Below are 20,712 nucleotides of genomic sequence, written 5' to 3'. Positions count from 1 at the left end.
ATCTATTTATAGCGTCGCGTAATGCTGCAAAACCGGAAGATTGCGTGTTCGATTCCCGATAGACTCATGGATTTTCTCCACTGATCTAATCCTTCCGACCGCACTATAGACCTGCGGTTTACTCAGTCTCTAACAAACATGAGCACCAGGGGCATTTCCTTGGGGATGAAGGCGATAGGTACTTAGGATTGGCATCCCTACTGTCATTAATGCCGATTTTCTGTATTAGTCTCGTTCATTTCAAGCTCTATGTTCGGTTCAAGTTTGTCGAGCGTCACAAGAACAGAAATCTGCTTTGAAGAAGCGGATCTCTCACAGCTCGCTCGAACTTGCGTCTTATATGATCTGTGCCCTTGAAGTTCGCTGGTTCCCTCCCATCCCTTCATGCTTTCAGGTGAGTAAGGATTGTAGAATGAATCTTGTGAAGTTTTATTTAGATGTAAGGACACGTAATTTGTATTACAAAAATATGTTTAAACAACGACAAAAATATACGTAACTTACATAAAAGTACATCACATTAAGTTACATTTTAAACAAACATGACAGTTGTTACTATACCAATTACCGACAGAAAATAGCTATAATTACATTCTTCACATAATATTCAAATAGATCACAGTTGCTCGGTAACCATATTTGTGCGATTATACGGATGATGGAAGTATTAGCGACCTGCATTACAGGCGCTATGTTCGATTCAAGTTAGTCGAGTATGACGAAGTTCGACATTCGTCGATGTTCGCTCTGCAGAAGTAGGCCTGTCACGTTTGTTCCACCTTGTTATAAAAATATTCGCTGTCCTCTACGTCCACCATTTCATGTTTCAGAATAAATCTTGCGATTAGTATTTCATATAAAATAAGACGAAGTTTGCAATGTCTTGGTTTCTTCTATCATGTTCGAACATTGCAGGACACTATTTTAAACTGCTTACGGCAGGTATGCTCAAAATTGTAAAAGCCCCGATTACACGGATGATGCTGCACTGCATAACACACACAGTGTACGGACTGGGCTCCGCAACTACATTGCAGCACCGCCCGTGGTATAGTTCTCACACTCTTACAAATATGGATAATAAACTGAATTTGAAAAAAGAAAGAATATACACTGTAATATTCAGTTATTACATTATTTATTATATTTAATATAGTTATGATATAATAATATCATAGATAATATCATTTTCATATTCCACCATACAGTCTACTTTGCGGTCTATTCAACATCTGCATTCTTTTCTGCAAGTAATCAGGAATCTATTTCCAACGAATTTACTGCAATGCGCTAGAGATGCTCATCTGTTAATCGGGACCTATGTTTGGATTTAGTAACCTTCATTCTCGAAAATAATTGTTCGCACATATATGTCGAGGCGAAGGTAGCTAACATAGTGGCAACGAATAAGCTCATCTTGTAATATTTAGTTTTGTTCATTTTTTAATAATTCTATGCTTGTCAAGTCATATTCTCTGCATTTAGTTCTGAATTCTATGTTACTTAGTAAATCAATTAACTCGTCCTGGAACTGCACTCTCACGGATTGTACTAAATTTATGAAAAGATTAACAAAAATATTAATATCACTTTCCATACGTCTAAAATCACTAAATCTATGTTCTGTGAATTCAAATTAGAGTTGTTCCAGTACAGAGATATAATTAACTATATTTTGTTCAGGCACCATACATCTCTTTACAAGTTCAGCATCCGTGAAAGGTTTTAGTGACTTAGCTAATTCCCAACATACTACATAGGCTAACTTGCTCCAAAACATAGACTCTGAATTGTTCGACTCTCTTCAATGTTTGGCCTTTCATGAAGTGCTTTCAATTCTTGAAGCTTAGTGCACGTTGCACCCCTGAAAAAGTATTTTATCAAAATATCTATTTCTGCTGGAATAAAATCACCATAATAACAATAATAATAGTAATAATAATTGGCCTAATAATAATAATAATAATAATAATAATAACGTTGGTGTATGAAAATAGGCTATATTACAGAAAACAGCTTCTCTGTCACTTCGGCATGTTCTGGGTAGCAGAGCCTATAATGTAATTTTATGTTGCTCAGTAGTATTCTTGACAGTACCTTACAATATAGCAATCACTTTCCGTTTTCACCGAACGTACTACAAAAATAGTCTTCCTCCCACACTGTACGGAATGATCGTTTGCTACAGAAGGTTTTGACTGTGTCATTATCCCGCACTGTTCGTGCGTTTACTAAGTACTTGAACTGCCTTCTGCAGCCATCCGTCGAGCTTCGAACGGGGAACAGCACGCGCTACATTCGAAGGTTGTGATTACAGAACGTAATCGGGAGTCAGAGAATGGGCATACCTGGCTTAAGGATTTGAGTACATATATCGCGATTAGATTTTAATATGGAATAAGACGAAGTTTATAATATCTTGGTTTCCTCTCTCATGATCGAACATTGCATAATACTAGTCAGTACTATGAGCATATGCGTTATATATATAAAATTTATTTATACGTAAATTTTTGTAAATGTTTATACTTATTACTATGCTTAACTTCACAAGATATATTGCTGGCATCCTTATGCAGCTAAAACATAATGGCGCAGGGAGAGGAGGAACTAAGAAGAAAGGTATCGAACGTATGTAAGGAAAGGGAAAGATTGAACAAACGCAAAGGGACATTCGGATCTACAGAGACTTGGCAAACATAAACCAAACATAAGGCCTGTTACCAATTTTCAATGGACTCGCTTATTTTAGTTTATATGTTTCACTTTAACGTACTGTTGAGATGCCTATGGATTAGGTCGAAGTTTTTAGTGTCTTGATATCCCCTCTCATGTTCAAACATTACACGACATTATTCTGTAAAGATGGGAGCATCAACCTTCTCTGATCCGATCTGGTCTGCAATGTGAATGGCTTTGAAAGAAGGATAGGATTGAAATGTGTGTATTTTGGCTGGTACCTGCCTTCGGCTACAGTTTCTTAATTATGTTGAGTATTGTGGTCTTGATGGTATTTATTTTCAGATATTCAAGTAGTATTACGAGGAATTTAATCTACCATTGAATGGCCCATAATTATATTATTTGAATTCACAGTAAAACATGTGTAAATTGAAAACCTACTGTTTTACCACCAAAAAATGTTGCCATTTTGCAGAGATATCCAAGACACAGAATAGAACAAAAGTTCTGAATGTAGTAGTATGTGATACTGGAATATTTCAGTTACTCGAATTAAATTCTCCAAAGTTTCTGTTTAAATGAGACATATTTATTATTATTATTATTATTATTATTATTATTATTATTATTAGTATTATTATTAACTTAAATTAATTAGAATCCATTAAATACATTAAGTCTTAAAACTAATTACACTACCTATTGTACTCTATGTTTAGGCAATAACATACTTAAAATTTTACCTTCATTTGGATTCAAATTGCCCACACACACAACACACATACGAACTTTCAAATATTTTTACCGCAAAATTCTGTCATAAGACGCGGGCTCTTGACTTCATTCTGGAATTTGCAAATTTCTTTTCCTATTTTCGCCGCTGTACAAATTAATAATCTCACAATTAGTTGTGACTGATCATAAGCAAAGGCGTGACGCTCTGTATCTTGTAGGCCTATACATAATCCTGCGCCTCAGAATGTGCTTACGAGTACAAACTAGTTCTTCAGGGAGAACTTGTTCATCAATTTCTAAACAAATGAAATAAGCTTTTGATATTTTTTTTTCGTTAAAATAAAACAAAATTAACCTGTCCAACATATGACAAAAGAGATGTCTAAGTTACAGAAAACATGGTGCACTATATATATAGGGATTCAAAACTTGCAAATTTATAGCATTTTAACCGATTGCAAAAGGAATTGTCAGAGATACAGAAGTGTCCAGGATACAGAAATGCCAAACTTGAGGAGTTTTATTGTATTGTTTCATAGGAATTTAAACCAGTGATGACTTCTGGAGGAACCCTTACTCTGAAAATTATTTTAAAACATTTCTTTTGTTTTCGCTAAGTTTACCAATTGAAACAAGTAGGTGAAGCGCATGTTCTCATCGTGCACGGTTTTCCATTCTAAATATTTAATTTGATAGTTTTATTTTCCTCAATCGTTAAACAGACTAGCCGCCGCTGCAGTTGAAAAAATTGAAGTAATTCAATTAATCATTACATAATGAGAAATGTTATTTTAAACAGAGAGAGATGTAAATTTTAAATTTAAATAGCTCGGAAACTTATTCTTCAGAGTCTGCTAGTAGTAGTAGTAGTAGTAGTAGTAGTAGTAGTAGTAGTAGTAGTAGTAGTAGTAGTAGTAGTAGTAGTAGTAGTAGTAGTAGTAGTAGTAGTAGTAGTAGTAGTATTGGGTGCCTAGAGGTGGGTTAGGGACGACTCTTCAACACGTCGGCTCGACATTAGCCTATTGTACACCCCGAATTATGGGATGAATGAGGATTAGGTGTACTAGCCCACCGGCCGCATGAAACCCTCACCCACTCACCCGCCTATAAGTTCATACCGCCAAAGTGACAAAGCAGCACAGGATCCATTCCAACAGCCCTTCTAAAGTATCGAAGCGCCCTTGGAAGTTACTCTTAAGGGGTTGGATACAGCTTACAGCAGTAAAATTTTTGGAAACATTCAACATTTTTTCCCCCCTCCATTACTGTATCTTGTACAATAGTGAAAACTGGTATGTGTAAAACACTATTCTCCTGCTATATGAAAATATATATATATATATATATATATATATATATATATATATATATATATATATTTACGATTCAAAAAAGTTATTTATATTTTTTTTATAAAATCAAAATGGTGGCAGTTCACTGTGCAGTGATGAAGCGTTTCCCTCATAATTCATAAACTTGTTAACTTCTTCAGTTCTCTCTCTTTTATTTTATTACTGAAACTCATATTTACAATATCATGCTCTTTCAACTACATTCCTTAATAAATAATATATATTTTTTTAATTTTGTGTTAGAAGAAAGTACTGATACTTGACCATTTTTAAATTAATTTATTTTTTATCAGACAATCTATCAAAGGTAGAGAAGTGATCTTGCATCATATTGTAGATATAACATGCATAAATACTCACAAAAAATTTCATCACAGAATGTTGGATAGTTTTTGAGTTATGTGGGAAATGCTTCATCACTGCACAGTAAATTGAATTTTGAAAAGAAAAATGTAAATATTTTTTTAATCGTAAAAATATTTTTCCATATAGCAGAAGGACAGTGTTTTACACATACCAATTTTCATTATTGTACAAGATCAGTAATGGAGGAAAAAAATGTTGAATATTTCCAAAATTTTACTGCTGTAAGCTGTACCTAACCCCTTCAGGAAAGAATCCTAGCAGAAATATTTCGAAAGGCTAGAAACCCAGAGACGGTTTCAGAGAGGACGTCCCTCCTGCAATCGGACGAATACGTGCGTCATGACCTGAATATGGGAATGAGATGATGAATGTGAATATCTAAATTCATTTTCTACAAGGAAGAAGAAGAGAAATGTCCCGTGCCAATGAGAATTTCAACCCGGCATTTGTCTAAGTAACTGTGTAAAACCACGGAAGAACCACAGTCAGGTTCGGGGATTTGAACCGTGAACCTCTCGAATGCGAGTCACGTGCGGAACGAATGAACCACCTCTCTCAGTTTTAGAGTCTTCTAAAATCGATATTAAATTAATCTAACGTTTTTTTTTAAATTATGGGATAGACCTAAATCTATAAAGTACTCATAATCAATGAGCATTTATTCAAATATCTCAACAAATCTAATTACACCTAACAGCAATTCTTTAACATAAACAACTTTAGTTCATTAATAAATGTTTTTTAGTAAGTAATCTTATAATAATAATTATCTGCGTCTCTATATAATAACTCGTTTATATTTTTGCATTTACTATTATTTCTCCATTTCAATTTTCAGATGAAACAATTACAAAATACACGAACATCAGCTACGCAAACTATCTTGTAACTCACGACAATTCTCAGCTATGATTACTCTAAAATATTTTATTATCATCATTATAAATTTTAAATTTTAACTTCATTGACAAATTTTAATCATTGTATATTTAATTGTAACATGAGCTATATGTATAAAATATTCGTCTAGTCTAATTTTAAAATCCAAAGATTATCTCTATATTCATCCTGCATTATGTCATATTTACATATAGCTCATGAATCTTATGTATTACATATATTGTTTTCTATTCTTTGTCATTTGCATAATTTACTGTTATAGGTCCAGATTATATGTTTTTGTTATATCTGAAGATGCCCTAAACGGCGAAAACGTTCATATTGTTATTACATAGCAAATAAACATTTGCAAGTTGATATGTCTTAAGATTGAAATTTATTATATACTTACTTAATAATTTACCAGGCATATTGATATATAAAATGAATTGTAAATTACTCAATGTCAATCAGACAACTTTGTATAAACGTTATCTGAACCTAAAGATTAAGTTGCACAATACCAACGCAAACATTTGGTTTAACCAACAATGTTTGAAAGAAAACTTAGTACCTAATTATGCAAAAGTCAAAATTAAAAACAAAACCCAATCAGCTAAGAGAACAAAAACTATGGCCCAAACAATTTGGATCAGAAACGAAATTAAATTCTTACACAAGAAAAAAGATGTCATGAATACTAAGTTATACGAACTTCATCTACAAAATTCAAAAGCTTCAACTACTGCGTGGCCTATTTTAGATCAAATAATAAATAACAAAATAAAGATCCTAATGGAGAATAAATACAAAACATTGAATAACAAATTGCAAAAACTAAGGTCCAATTCGTCACAATCATCAAGTAATACCCAACAACCGATGAACAATAACAGATTTGTCAACTTAATTGATACGCAATTCTCAGATGAGGATATTGAAATATTGAATAAAGGATATAAACATAATTATCCACAGACAAGTTTAACTAAAACAATAGAAAATCTAGTTATTGAAACAGAGACAGTCATACAAAACAGTAATCATAATAATAAAGATTACTTACGATACAACGCCGCTAAAATTATCAAAAACTATAAAACAAATCCTAAAACCAAAGAACAGTTTCAAAAAGCCAAAATAGAAAAACGTAAAATCAATAACCTAAACCAAAAAATGAAAGATAATAATCTCATACATGTTAAGGCTGACAAAAATAATGCAATAGTCATTATGAAGAAAGACCAATATATCGAGAAAACTACTGATTTTTTAAATAATAATCAAATAACAGAAATACAATACAATACAATCCGACAGATAATTACCAAAAGCAAATAAAAGATACATTAAAATTAATACCAGATATTATTCCAAATTCAGATAGGCATAAATATATAAACCAAAATCCCACAATCCCCACTCTTAGAACATTACCAAAAACTCATAAAAAAGATTTAACAATGAGACCCATAGTTAATAATATAAACGCTCCGAACTATAAATTAAGTAAATTCTTAGACAAATGGCTGAAACAAACATTACAATTAAAAAATCAATACACCGTAAAAAATACAAAGCATTTAATAGACAACTTGAATAAAGTAAAAATCAACAATGAATCAAAATTGATGTCTTTAGACATAGAAAATTTGTATACAAATATCCCAATTCAAGAAACCATACTCATCGTTAAAGAAAAATTACAAAATTTACAAATAGCAGAAAATATAATTCAGCAAATAATACGATTGTTAAATATAGTTACATCCCAAAATTATTTCATCTTTAATCAGAAAATATATAAACAAAATATTGGCCTAGCTTTGGGCAACCCTTTATCAGGAACTCTTACCGAAATTTTCTTACAAAACATAGAGGATAACAAAATCAATGAATAATTTCGAGGGAAAAATTGTTCCGGAGCCGGGTATCGAACCCGGGACCTTTGGTTTAACGTACCAACGCTCTACCACTGAGCTACCCGAGAACTCTAACCGACACCGCTCCAATTTTTCCCTTTATATCCACAGACCTCAAAGTGGGCTGACAACCGTCAAGCAACCAACTTCGAGTGCACACTAACTCCGTGTGACTTAAATTGTGGTTTTCTGTTAACGAACAGTGACGTGTATTATGCAAATCAAGATTTCAGGTATAACTCCCTGTAAAGTTTAACAGAAAACCACAATTTAAGTCACACGGAGTTAGTGTGCACTCGAAGTTGGTTGCTTGACGGTTGTCAGCCCACTTTGAGGTCTGTGGATATAAAGGGAAAAATTGGATCGGTGTCGGTTAGAGTTCCCGAGTAGCTCAGTGGTAGAGCGTTGGTACGTTAAACCAAAGGTCCCGGGTTCGATACCCGGCTCCGGAACAATTTTTCCCTCGAAATTATTCTAATCAACTTTACAGGGAGTTATACCTGAAATCTTGATTTGCAAAATCAATGAAATTCTAAATAAACATAGCATTAAATTTTACTATAGGTATGTAGATGATACAATCATAATTTATGAGAACACTACAATAGATAATTTCATTCTTGATTAATTTAATAAACTACACAAAAATCTAAAATTTACAGTTGAACATGAAATAAATAACTCGATTCCATTTTTAGATTAAAAATAATAAAACATAAATTTGAATTGAAATATGATATCTATAGAAAACCAACACATACAACACATAGTATACCCGCAGATTCAATACATCCCCAAAACCAAAAACAAAGTATGTTTAATTACCTAATAAATAGATTAACACAAATACCATTATCCAAAAATAAATACAAAAAAGAAGTACAAAGAATTTTAGACATTGCAAATGATAACGGATACAGTAAAACCCTTATTCGAAAATTAATTCGGAAAAAAGAAAATAATAGACAACGACAGACAAACACTACCTTAACAAAAACAAACAATAATAAATCAAAATTTTGGTCAACACTCACTTACAACAAATACATATCTAATAAATTAAAAAACTTCTTTAATAAAGAAAACATAAACATAGCATTCAAAACAAATAATAAGTTAAACAACAATATCCATAACACAATAAATCCTACAGATAAATTAAATAGTAAAGGCATATATATGCTTAAATGTCACACATGCAGTAAGAAATACATAGGCCAAACTAAACGTAATATAAAAACAAGATATAAGGAACATGTCAATGATTTCAAAAATAATAGAGAAAAATCAAAATATGCAACACACTTAATTAATACTGGACATGAATTAGGTCATTACCAGAATACATTAAGTATCCTAAAACGTACAATGATAATAAATTCATAAATGCAGCAGAAGAATTCTTCATTGCCTACTACCATAATAAAGATCAAAATATAATTAACGAAAATTTATTAAACTTTAAAAATTCACTGTATGCAATTGAAAATAGACCTATTCACATTGATCTTACGCCATTCAAATAGTTCCTTTCATATTCTTGCGCCGCTACATACCTCAATACATACGATTATCTAGGCCTCAGTTCTCTTAAAACCACCAACACACCAACACCAGCACATACAAATGTAAGTATTCGAATGCCGTCAAATCCATTAAATAATTACATCCTTCCCTCATATCAAAATTGAAAAGCAAATTAATAGTTAATATTCTGTTATTTATAGAACATCTTCATTTTATATACTTCAATAAACGTGATGACACGTAATAGGATGTCAAATTAGAGTAGTCACCAATCGTCAAACAACATCCATTTCAAAAGCCAACGATCTCTCTAAGTAAGTAATCTTATATTAATTATTACCGTTGCCTTAAATCACTTACATATATTTGGTATTATAGCTTATCTAATTATTACTAATTCTACGAATTACAATATTGATTTTCTCTACTTAAATTTCAGTGTATGATTAAAATTCATACCTAACTTATGATTTATCTATTACGAAATACTCGTACTTTCCATTACACTCATAATCAATGAGCATTTATTCAAATATCTCAACAAATCTAATTACACCTAACAGCAATTCTTTAACATAAACAACTTTAGTTCATTAATAAATGTTTTTTAGTAAGTAATCTTATAATAATAATTATCTGCGTCTCTATATAATAACTCGTTTATATTTTTGCATTTACTATTATTTCTCCATTTCAATTTTCAGATGAAACAATTACAAAATACACGAACATCAGCTACGCAAACTATCTTGTAACTCACGACAATTCTCAGCTATGATTACTCTAAAATATTTTATTATCATCATTATAAATTTTAAATTTTAACATCATTGACAAATTTTAACCATTGTATATTTAATTGTAACATGAGCTATATGTATAAAATATTCGTCTAGTCTAATTTTAAAATCCAAAGATTATCTCTATATTCATCCTGCATTATGTCATATTTACATATAGCTCATGAATCTTATGTATTACATATATTGTTTTCTATTCTTTGTCATTTGCATAATTTACTGTTATAGGTCCAGATTATATATTTTTGTTATATCTGAAGATGCCCTAAACGGCGAAAACGTTCATATTGTTATTACATAGCAAATAAACATTTGCAAGTTGATATGTCTTAAGATTGAAATTTATTATATACTTATTTACTAAATCTATATAACATAGACGTCATTCGGTTAGTATTTTAGTTTCATGTGAAATATAATAAAATGTTTGTTATTATACGTAGTTATATGAAATCATGTAAATTCAAGTACTGTATTAATAATACCATAAGAATATGGACTACATTTAAACAACGAATAGGTTAGACTAGTAATAGTCATTCAGAGTACAGCTATACACGGTGTTTAAAAAATACGGGGCATAAATTCAGGTATGTATGTCCCACATGTAGACAATCAAAATAGTTCATTACAACATGTGTCCGGAAATGCTTCATTTCCGAGTTATGGCCTTCACAACATTGAAATTCACCGGAACGTTTTTCTTTCCGCAGGTCGTTGTCATTACAGAAGATGTTCAAAATGTCCACCTCCTGCTTGAATACAGACCTCACATCGATGTCTCATTGACCTGCGAACACGATCCCAAACTCCAGGAGTATTGCGTATGTCCTCAGAACATGCCACAATTCGATTCCGAAGGGATTCCAAATCAGGCACCGGAGACGAATAAACCAATGATTTTAAATGGCCCCACAAGTAGAAATCGAGAGGGTTCAGATCAGGTGAGCGTGGAGGCCAAGAAATTGGGCCACCTCTACCTATCCATCGATCAGGAAACCTTCGATCCAAGTACCGGCGAGCCGTACGACTGAAGTGTGCAGGAGCGCCATCATGCAAGAAGTGAATGTGTTGACGATTGATCAGTGGAGTGTCTTCTAAAACATGAGGTATGGTTCCGGTGAATTTCAATGTTGTGAAGGCCATAACTCGGAAATAAAGCATTTCCGGACACATGTTCTAATGAACTATTTTGATTGTCTACATGTGGGAAATACATACCTGAAATTATGCCCCATATTTTTGAAACACCCTGTATGTGCCATCTATAATGACATCCTATAAGACAAACGTGGTCAGATAACTGAAATAAAACAAGTGGGGTTTTATTATTATTATTATTATTATTATTATTATTATTATTATTATCATATAAATAAATAAAACTGTTGTTACTATATATTTTAAACTTATACACGGTATTTTTCTATAATATGACGTTAGATTGATGACATTTATATTAAACCTATTAATTTTGACTAATTATTTCAAGTTCTCTTCGGTTTCGGAACACAAAATTGTAAACACAATCAATTTTTATCACGAGCCGCCACTATCTCCTACACACAAGTATTCCTCGAAGTTGACATCCTGAAGACAGTAAGGAAATTGCACATAGTCAAGGAGTTCGTCACCCCTAGTTTGAGCTATTACGTAGCATTTGATCTATTTTCTTATCAAATGTCGTCGCTTTTAGAGGAAGTATAGACCGGAAGTTGCTAACTCAGTCGTCACCAAGCAGGATTTTATCGTCATCGCTGTGACGAGTCACGCGACCAGAAGGTGATTGTTTCAGACAAATGAAGCCAGATCCAAAGAACACACGTCAGAAACTGCGACAAAACAAATTCTTTCTAATATTGCAAATAGAATTTTTATTTTCAGGAAAATGGCTTTTATAGAAATTAACATTTTGAAAAATATGAAAATCGATATAGATTCTACACGAATTATGGAAAGAGCAGTACTTTAACGTAACATATTTTGCTCAACACAGTGATGTTTTTGTTTTCTGTCCTCCCCCCCCCCCTCAAGTTGTAGTATTTGTAACGCTTTGTATTTTGAAGTGGCTTTCCAATTAACTTAAATATTAACGTCTATATGTCATATTTACCTCTGATTGAGGCTATAGCTGACATGTACATTATTATTAGGCAGTACATCTCACTTGGAAATGTGTCAGAGGAAGAACAATTGGATGGTGATTAGCAATAGTGATTCAAGAACCAAAAACCTGTTTAGAGATATTGGCCTTTGAAATAAATCTTTTTTTTTATAAAACATTTTATGCAAGAAGTATTATAACATTCATACTATTACAAAAAATAGCACAAATAATACCAAAAAAGGCTAACCGATTTTTAATAAGAGACCAGCAGTTGAATTAATATTTCAAAGCAAAATAAATAAATGAGTTTTATGCAATAAACGAATTTTTGCTTATAAATAGCAGCAAAATTCAGATATCGCATTATTGATTTTTTTCGAGTTATATTAGCCTGCCATCAACAGATTTGAGCAAATATCTCTTTTGTTTTTTTTTTAATTGTCGTTTGGTCTATTATTGAGTGACTCCGTCCAATTGTCTGTATACATCTGAAGTCTCATTAGTGTAATGTGTAACTAGCCAGAGATATAGATACAATGGAGGAGGAAAGAAACTAGCCACCCTACCCCATTATCTCCTGACTTAGTTTCCTCATGAGTGGTGACTTAATGGTGTCACTTGTGAGGTTTAAACCTGTCTTCGGACAGTTGACCAGCAAAAAAAGTCGTATTAAGAAGATGTACATATTAATTTCAAATTAACAATCTTCATTTCTTTTACTATCACATGAACGTAAACAAGTAGGCAGTTGAATTATATGAATCATTTTATTACCACGTGTAAGATTTAGTCGGGATTTTGCTATTGTTTACCACTGAGAGATTGGTTATTGCTCTCTAAAGAGACTACTATGGTATTATTTTAGAACAGCTTAATTACCAGTAAATCTGAGAAAGTCAGAACGATTTGAAAAGAAAATCTTCAAAATAACAGTTGAACGTCATTTGGAGACACCCCAGTAACATAGGTCTAGTGTGGGATTAAAAACTTTTTCACGATATGAAACCATTTTGTGGGGCAATGGGTTTTTACTCGAGTCTCAGTGAAGTGACGGACATGAACTACAAATTTTCGCTAATATGATGAGGAAACACATTTATTTCAACTTCTAAGAATGAATTTCAAATACTTGGGATGTCCTACTTTATATAGTAACATGAACTGCTGCCAGGAAGTCGGAAAGAGGATTGCAATAGCAAAGAAAGCTTATAATAGAAAAAGAAGCATCTTCCGTGCACTTCTCGAAAGGTAACTACGGAAGAGACTAGTGAAGTGCTTTGCGTAGAGTGTGGCATTGCTTGGAGCAGAAACATGGACATTCTGAAACATGAATATTTCGACGAAGTGAAGAAAAGCTACTGGAAACATTTGAAATCTGCATATGGACAAGGAAGGAGCGTGTAAAATGAACAGACAAAATAAGAAATGAATTTGTGCTATAAAGAGTGGGTAAAGACAGAATGATGCTGAAACTAATTAGCAAGAGAAAAAGAAATTGGTTGAGCCACTGGCTAAGAAGAAATTGCCTACTGAAGGATACACTGCAAGAAACGGTGATCGGGAGGAAAGTTCGGGGCAGAAGGATATATCAAATAATAGACAACAACATTAAGATATATGACTCATATGCGGAGACTAAGAGAAAGATGGAAAATAAATTGGAGAATGCAGGGTTTGCAGTGGAAGACCTAGGTTTGGGCAGAAAATTATGAATAAATGAATATTAGGGGCCTACCTATTTTTATATTCTAAACAAAAGTATCTTTACATTTTTTAATTCTTTTTTTTTATCCTTTTTACTTGAAATTTATTTTTATTTACACTGCAAATGTAAGGGATCTGTTCTATCACCACTACTATTCACTATTTACGTAAATGACATCCCCTCGACTCTACAGCACTGTAAGCATCACCTTTACGCAGACGATTTACAAATCTATATCCATACAACCCCTGACTCACTCAACGACACAATACACAATCTTAACGAGGACCTACAATCTATATCTGCATGGGCCAGAAAGTTTGGTTTGACTCTCAATGCAAGAAAATCACAAGCAATGCTAGTGAGACATCAACGTCTATTATGCAACATTACTCCTGCTCTTCCAGTCAAGTTAAACGACGAGTTTCGCTTCCTGTGTTAAAAACCTTGGAGTTTACTTTGATACGCATTTAAACTGGAATAACCAAGTAATCCATATTATCAAAAAAGTGCTTTCCATACTACATTCCTTAAACAGCATTCGAAAATTTCTCCCGCTATCACTCAAAAAAATCCTAGTGGAAACACTAGTAATGCCCCACTTTGATTACTGTGATTTTCTACTGACTGACCTTAATGTCAACCAGTCGCAAAGATTACAACGTGTTCATAATTCTTGTGTTCTCTTCGTCTGCGATGTCCGTCGCGCTGACCACATTACCCCATTCTTCCAAACTCTAAATTGGCTACGGCTTAACGAACGTAGAAATTTTCACTTTCTTGTTCTCCTTTTCCAAGTCCTTCACACCCCTACATCTACCTATTTACCTTGCCTCCCGTTTCAGTTACCTGTCATCATATCATAATCTCTTCACACGCACGCAAAATAGCCGAGTACTAGCCATATCAACACATAAGACATCATCGTATTCATCATCATACACAATCTCGCTGTTGCGCTTGTGGAATACCCTACCCAGTGACATCAGAGACTGTCGGAATTTAGCAGTGTTCAAAAACAAACATAGTAAGCATTTTCTTACGCGTAAAGTAGGTTTAATTTTTACGTAATTAATAAAAAAAAATTTTCTCCTTAACTTCTACAATAAACTGTCTAGCATTTATTAATTAGTTAATCTTTTAGTAATTTAGTTTTTATTGCATTTGTAAATTTAATATTAGGGTAAATTAGGGTCTGTTGGACAGTCAGGCATGTTGGACACTTTGTACTTTAACGTGTTACCTCGCCACTCGTAGGCACCACATTCTGCTAGAAGTCAATGACAGAAGTAGCCACGAGTGAGGCTACTTCCGTCATTGACTTCTAGCAGAATGTGCTGCCTACAAGTGGCGAGGTAACACGTTAAAGTACAAAGTGTCCAACATGCCGACTATCCAACAGACTCTAATTTACCCTAATTGTAATTATAATTGAAGAGTCCACTGCAAGAATTACGGATGTCATTTGGAATACATTTTGCAGGAGAAGCAATTGGAAGTTTGAAATGCTTAGCGCTCAAAGCTTAACTGTGATTTTCCGATCATTACTGGACAATGACATCAGTGTTAATGCCATATAACTCTGTATGTACATTCTATATGTCTTAAGCTATGCATTGACAGTCTTGGTTCATTTTCGACAAGAAAGTAACATCCATCATTCTTGCAGTGGACTCTTCAATTGTAATTGTATTCTTAATATTGTAGTTGTAATCCCCTGTTAGAGGGAAAGAGAAGGCCTGATGGCCTTATCTCCACCACGTCAAATAAATAAATAAATAAATAAATAAATAAATAAATAAATAAATAAATAAATAAATAAATAAATAAATAAATAAATAAATAAAATAAATAAATAAAACTTGAAATTTGCCTCAACTTAAAGCAATATCATTCTATATTTCCCAACTATTAAGGCTACAGGATCCACTGAAACAGCTGGGGACAGCCTGAATGAAGAAGTATTGTGTGTGATGCCAGAAACTTTCTCAAGTTTAGATAGGGACATAGGTAAGTAAGTAATGTGCACTGAATGCGACTTTTTTTGTATCACTAGAGGGTTTTCTAATAGACTAGGCTCCCGTCTTTCAATAAACGCGAGAGAGAATCTGGCGCGCACCTTGGATTGCAAGTTGAGATTAAAATTAATGCACACTTTTCGATTTTTTCCCGGTTTATATTGTTCAAGAAATTTTAGTATTGACCTGTTAACTGCCAACAGCCTACTTCGAAAACTGTGGGTCTTACATTTATCGTGGGGTAAGGTTTGCCGCTTTACGAAGTTCCGACGCAGTTGAGAAAGAGTTAGATGTTAATAGCGTGTGGAAAAAATATCAGAGATAATATCAAAATTGCAGCCGAGCAGAGCATAGGTTCTTATGTAACTAACAAAAAGAACCGTGCTTTGATGAAGATTGTTCCATGGTAGTAGAAAGTAGGAAAGAAGAAAAATTGAACTTCTTACAGGATCCAGTTGAGGCGAATAGAGATAATTATTTCAATGAAAGATGGGAAGCAAGTCTTACTCTGAGGAATAAAAAGAGAGATTACTTCAAGGAAAAACTGAATAAGGTAGAAATAAATAGTAAGAATAAAAACATTCGATATTTATATAAGGACATAAAGGAATTTAAGAATGGATATCAGGCAAGGGTAAACTTAATCAAGGATGAGAATGGTGACTTGCTTGCAGACTCTCATTCAGTCCTGAACAATTGGAAAAACTATTTTGGACAACTACTAAATGTACATAGGCTAAATAGAAATGATCGGGACGAAATTTAAATACAGACTGCTGAGCCGTTTATACCCGAATCCACACTCTCTGAAGTCGAAATTGCAATGGTAAATCTGAAAAAGTACAAGTCTCCAGGTATCGATCAAATTCCAGCAGAATTAATGCAAGAGGGTGGAAGCGCATTATCTAACGAGATTTACAAGCTTGTACTTGATATTTGGAAAAAGGAAATTATACCTGAACAATGGAAGGAGTCCATAATAATTGTACTTATTTTTAAGAAGGGAGACAAGACTAACTGTAGTAACTTTCGAGGAATATCATTTTTGTTGACGTCGTACAAAATTTTGTCCAATATTCTTTTGAGAATATTAACTCCATATGTAGATCAAATTATTGGAGATCATCAGTATGGTTTTAGGCGTAATAAATCGACTATAATTGATCAAATTTTTTGTATTCGACGGATATTGAAAAAAAATGGAGTATAAGGCTACAGTACATCAGTTTTTCATAGATTTCAAAAAGGCATATGACTCGTTAAGAGGGAACTTTTATATAACATTCTTATAGAAGTTGGTATTCCGAAGAAACTAGTTCGATTAATTAAAATGTGTCTCAGTGAAACATACAGCAAAGTCTGTATAGGCCACTTTCTGTCAGATGCTCTTCCCATTCGCTGCGGTTTAAAGCAAGGAGATGCACTGTCAATTTTACTTTTTAAATTTCTCTAGAATATGCCATTAGGAAAGTCCAGGATAACAGAGAGGATTTGGAATTGAACGGGTTACGTCAGCTTCTTATCTTTGCGGATAACGTGAATATGTTAGGAGAAAATCCACAAACGATTAGGGAAAACATGCAAATTTTACTTAAAACAAGTAAAGCGATAGGTTTGGAAGTAAATCCCGAAAAGACAAAGTATATGATTATGTCTCGTGACCGGAATATTGTACGAAATAAAAATAAAAATATTGGAAATTTATCCTTCGAAGAGGTGGAAAAATTCAAATACGCCTGTTTCTTGGAGCAACAGTAACTAATATAAATGACACTCGGGAGGAAATTAAACGCAGAATAAATATGGGAAATGCCTGTTATTATTCGGTTGAGAAGTAGTCTGCTGTCAAATAATCTGAAAGTTAGAATTTATAAAAAAGTTGTTTTTATTTTAGTTGGCTATTTAACGACGCTGTATCAACTACTAGGTTATTTAACATCGATGAGAGTGGTGATAGCGAGATGATATTTGGCGGGATTAGGGCGAGGATTCACTAGAGATTACCTTGCATTCACATTACGGTTTTGGAAAACCTCGGAAAAAACCAACCAGGTAATCAGCCCAAACGGGGATCGAACCCGCGCCCGAATGCAACTTCAGACCGGCAGACAAGCGCCTTAACCGAGTGAGCCACGCCGGTGGCTTAAAACAGTTATATTATCGGTTGTTATGTATGGTTGTGAAGCTTGGACTCTCAATTTGAGAGAGGAACAGAGATTAAAGGTGTTTGAGAATAAGGTTCTTAGGAAAATATTTGGGGCTAAGAGGGATGAAGTTACAGGAGAATGGACAAAGTTACACAACGCAGAACTGCATGCATTGTATTCTTCACCTGACATAATTAGGAACATTAAATCCAGACGTTTGAGATGGGCAGGGCATTGAGCACGTATGGGCGAATCCAGAAATGCATATAGTGTTAGTTGGGAGACCGGAGGGAAAAAGACCTTTAGGGAGGCCGAGACGTAGATGGGAGGATAATATTAAAATGGATTTGAGGAAGGTTATGTTAGTAGGGACTGAATTAATCTTGCTCAGAATAGGGACCAAGGCGGGCTTATGTGAGGGCGGCAATGAGTCTCTGGGTTCCTTAAAAGCCATAACCAAGTAAGTAAGTAATTTTATTCAGAACATTATAGTGTGTTTAAGGTATGCGGCCGCATTTATTAATGAAGTTAAATAGTTAAATTCATAGTATTGAAGTTATTTGTGGTTTAATATTGATAACAGTAAAACAGTACCAGTAGACTACATTTTTAAGAGCAGGTTTAGGATCCCTAAAGTCAACTAGGTGACAATTCACAGCTGCTATGGCGCGCCAATGTGCAAATTTTCAGAACCTATAATTCAGCTGTTGTTGACAACCCCATCAAGCAGGATTCCTTCTCACCTCTTTTTCACCTGAAGGCTAAGATTGATCCAATCTTCGAAACGTTATGAATTCATTATTCATTAGCAGTATTGGAAAATGTCAAATCTTTAGCTCTTCTTAACAAAAATTATTATTACTGAAGCACTTTAAATAAATAAAATCACTTTGTCAATTTCACATTTCATATGTTGGTATCCATTCCGTTGTACGCTAATTACTACAGAAATAACATGAATACATTAATAATAAATTTCATAATATAAACTTTAATAATGGTTGTTACTCATTAACATTAACTTGTTTGAGACATTTACTATAGGGGTACGAGTAGGCCCACATAAGAAATATTAGAAGCCTAAGAGATTAGTCTACGTTTGCAGAAAAGGATGATAAACGCTGATACAGGTAATAGTATCAGTCTCTCTTGTTAAAAGAAATTATGGCATGATATGTCATTATTACAACAAAGCTGTGAGGTTTATTTATAATTTCATAAATTCCACAAGATTAAGTTTGCATAATATTTTGTATGTTCGCCAGGTACCACGTTGAAAATTAATTAGGCGCTCATTACATTTTATTTGTAAGTGTGTATACATATATTTATTTAAATAATAATGAGGTCTATTTGTAAATAAGTAAGTAAACCGATAGGTTTGGAAATAAATTCCGAAAGGACAAAGTATATGGTTGTCTCTCCTGACCAGAATATTGTACGAAATGGAAACATAAAAATTGGAGATTTATCCTTCTAAGAGGTGAAAAAATTCAACTATCTTGGAGCAACAGTAACAAATATAAATGGCACTCGGGAGGAAATAAAACGCAGAATAAATATGAGAAATGCCTGTTATTATTCGGTTGAGAAGCTTTTGTCATCTAGTCTGCTATCAAAAAATCTTAAATTAGAATTTATAAAACAGTTATATTACCGGTTGTTCTGTATAGTTGTAAAACTTGGACTCTCACTTTGAGAGAGGAACAGAGATTAAGGGTGTTTGAGAATAAGGTTCTTAGGAAAATATTTGGGGCTAAGAGAGATGAAGTTACAGGAGAATGGAGATAGTTACACAACGCAGAACTGCACGCATTGTATTCTTCACCTGACATGATTAGGAACATTAAATCCAGACGTTTGAGATGGGCAGGGCATGTAGCACGTATGGGCTAATCCAGAAATGCATATAGAGTGTTAGTTGGGAGATCGGAAGGAAAAAGATCATTGGGGAGGCCAAGACGTAGATGGGAGGACAATATTAAAATGGATTTGAGGGAGGTGGGATTGATAATAGAGACTGGTTTAATCTTGCACAGAATAGGGACAGATGGCGGGCCTATGTGAGGGCGGCAATGAACCTGCGGGCTCCTTAAAAACCATTTGTAAATAAGTAAGTAATGATCATTCAAAATCCAACACTCTAACTAAACAGATGCTTCTTTTAAATTAACTCTGTGGTTTTTCTGCTTTCTCTGTTCTACTGCCCTTTCGGTTATTCTTCAATTTTAATGGCTCATTTGTTAATTTTCTCCTCTCTCAGGCGACTAAACCTACTTTTCAGTGCCTTAATATTCCATATTGTCTCGTTATGTATTTAAGTTAAGAACGAATAGTTTGCGTATTTTTCACAATATTCACTTATTCTAGTGCGTCATCGTCCTGTGTTATGGCTCTGAGACGTTTTCGAACTATAAATGCAACGGACTAAGTTCGATTCACGGAAGGATGGTGGAAATTTATCAACTTCCT

Source organism: Periplaneta americana, chromosome 3 (genome assembly GCF_040183065.1).
Source record: "Periplaneta americana isolate PAMFEO1 chromosome 3, P.americana_PAMFEO1_priV1, whole genome shotgun sequence".
In the NCBI taxonomy this organism is placed as follows: domain Eukaryota; kingdom Metazoa; phylum Arthropoda; class Insecta; order Blattodea; family Blattidae; genus Periplaneta; species Periplaneta americana.
Note: the sequence above shows the minus strand (reverse complement) of the source record.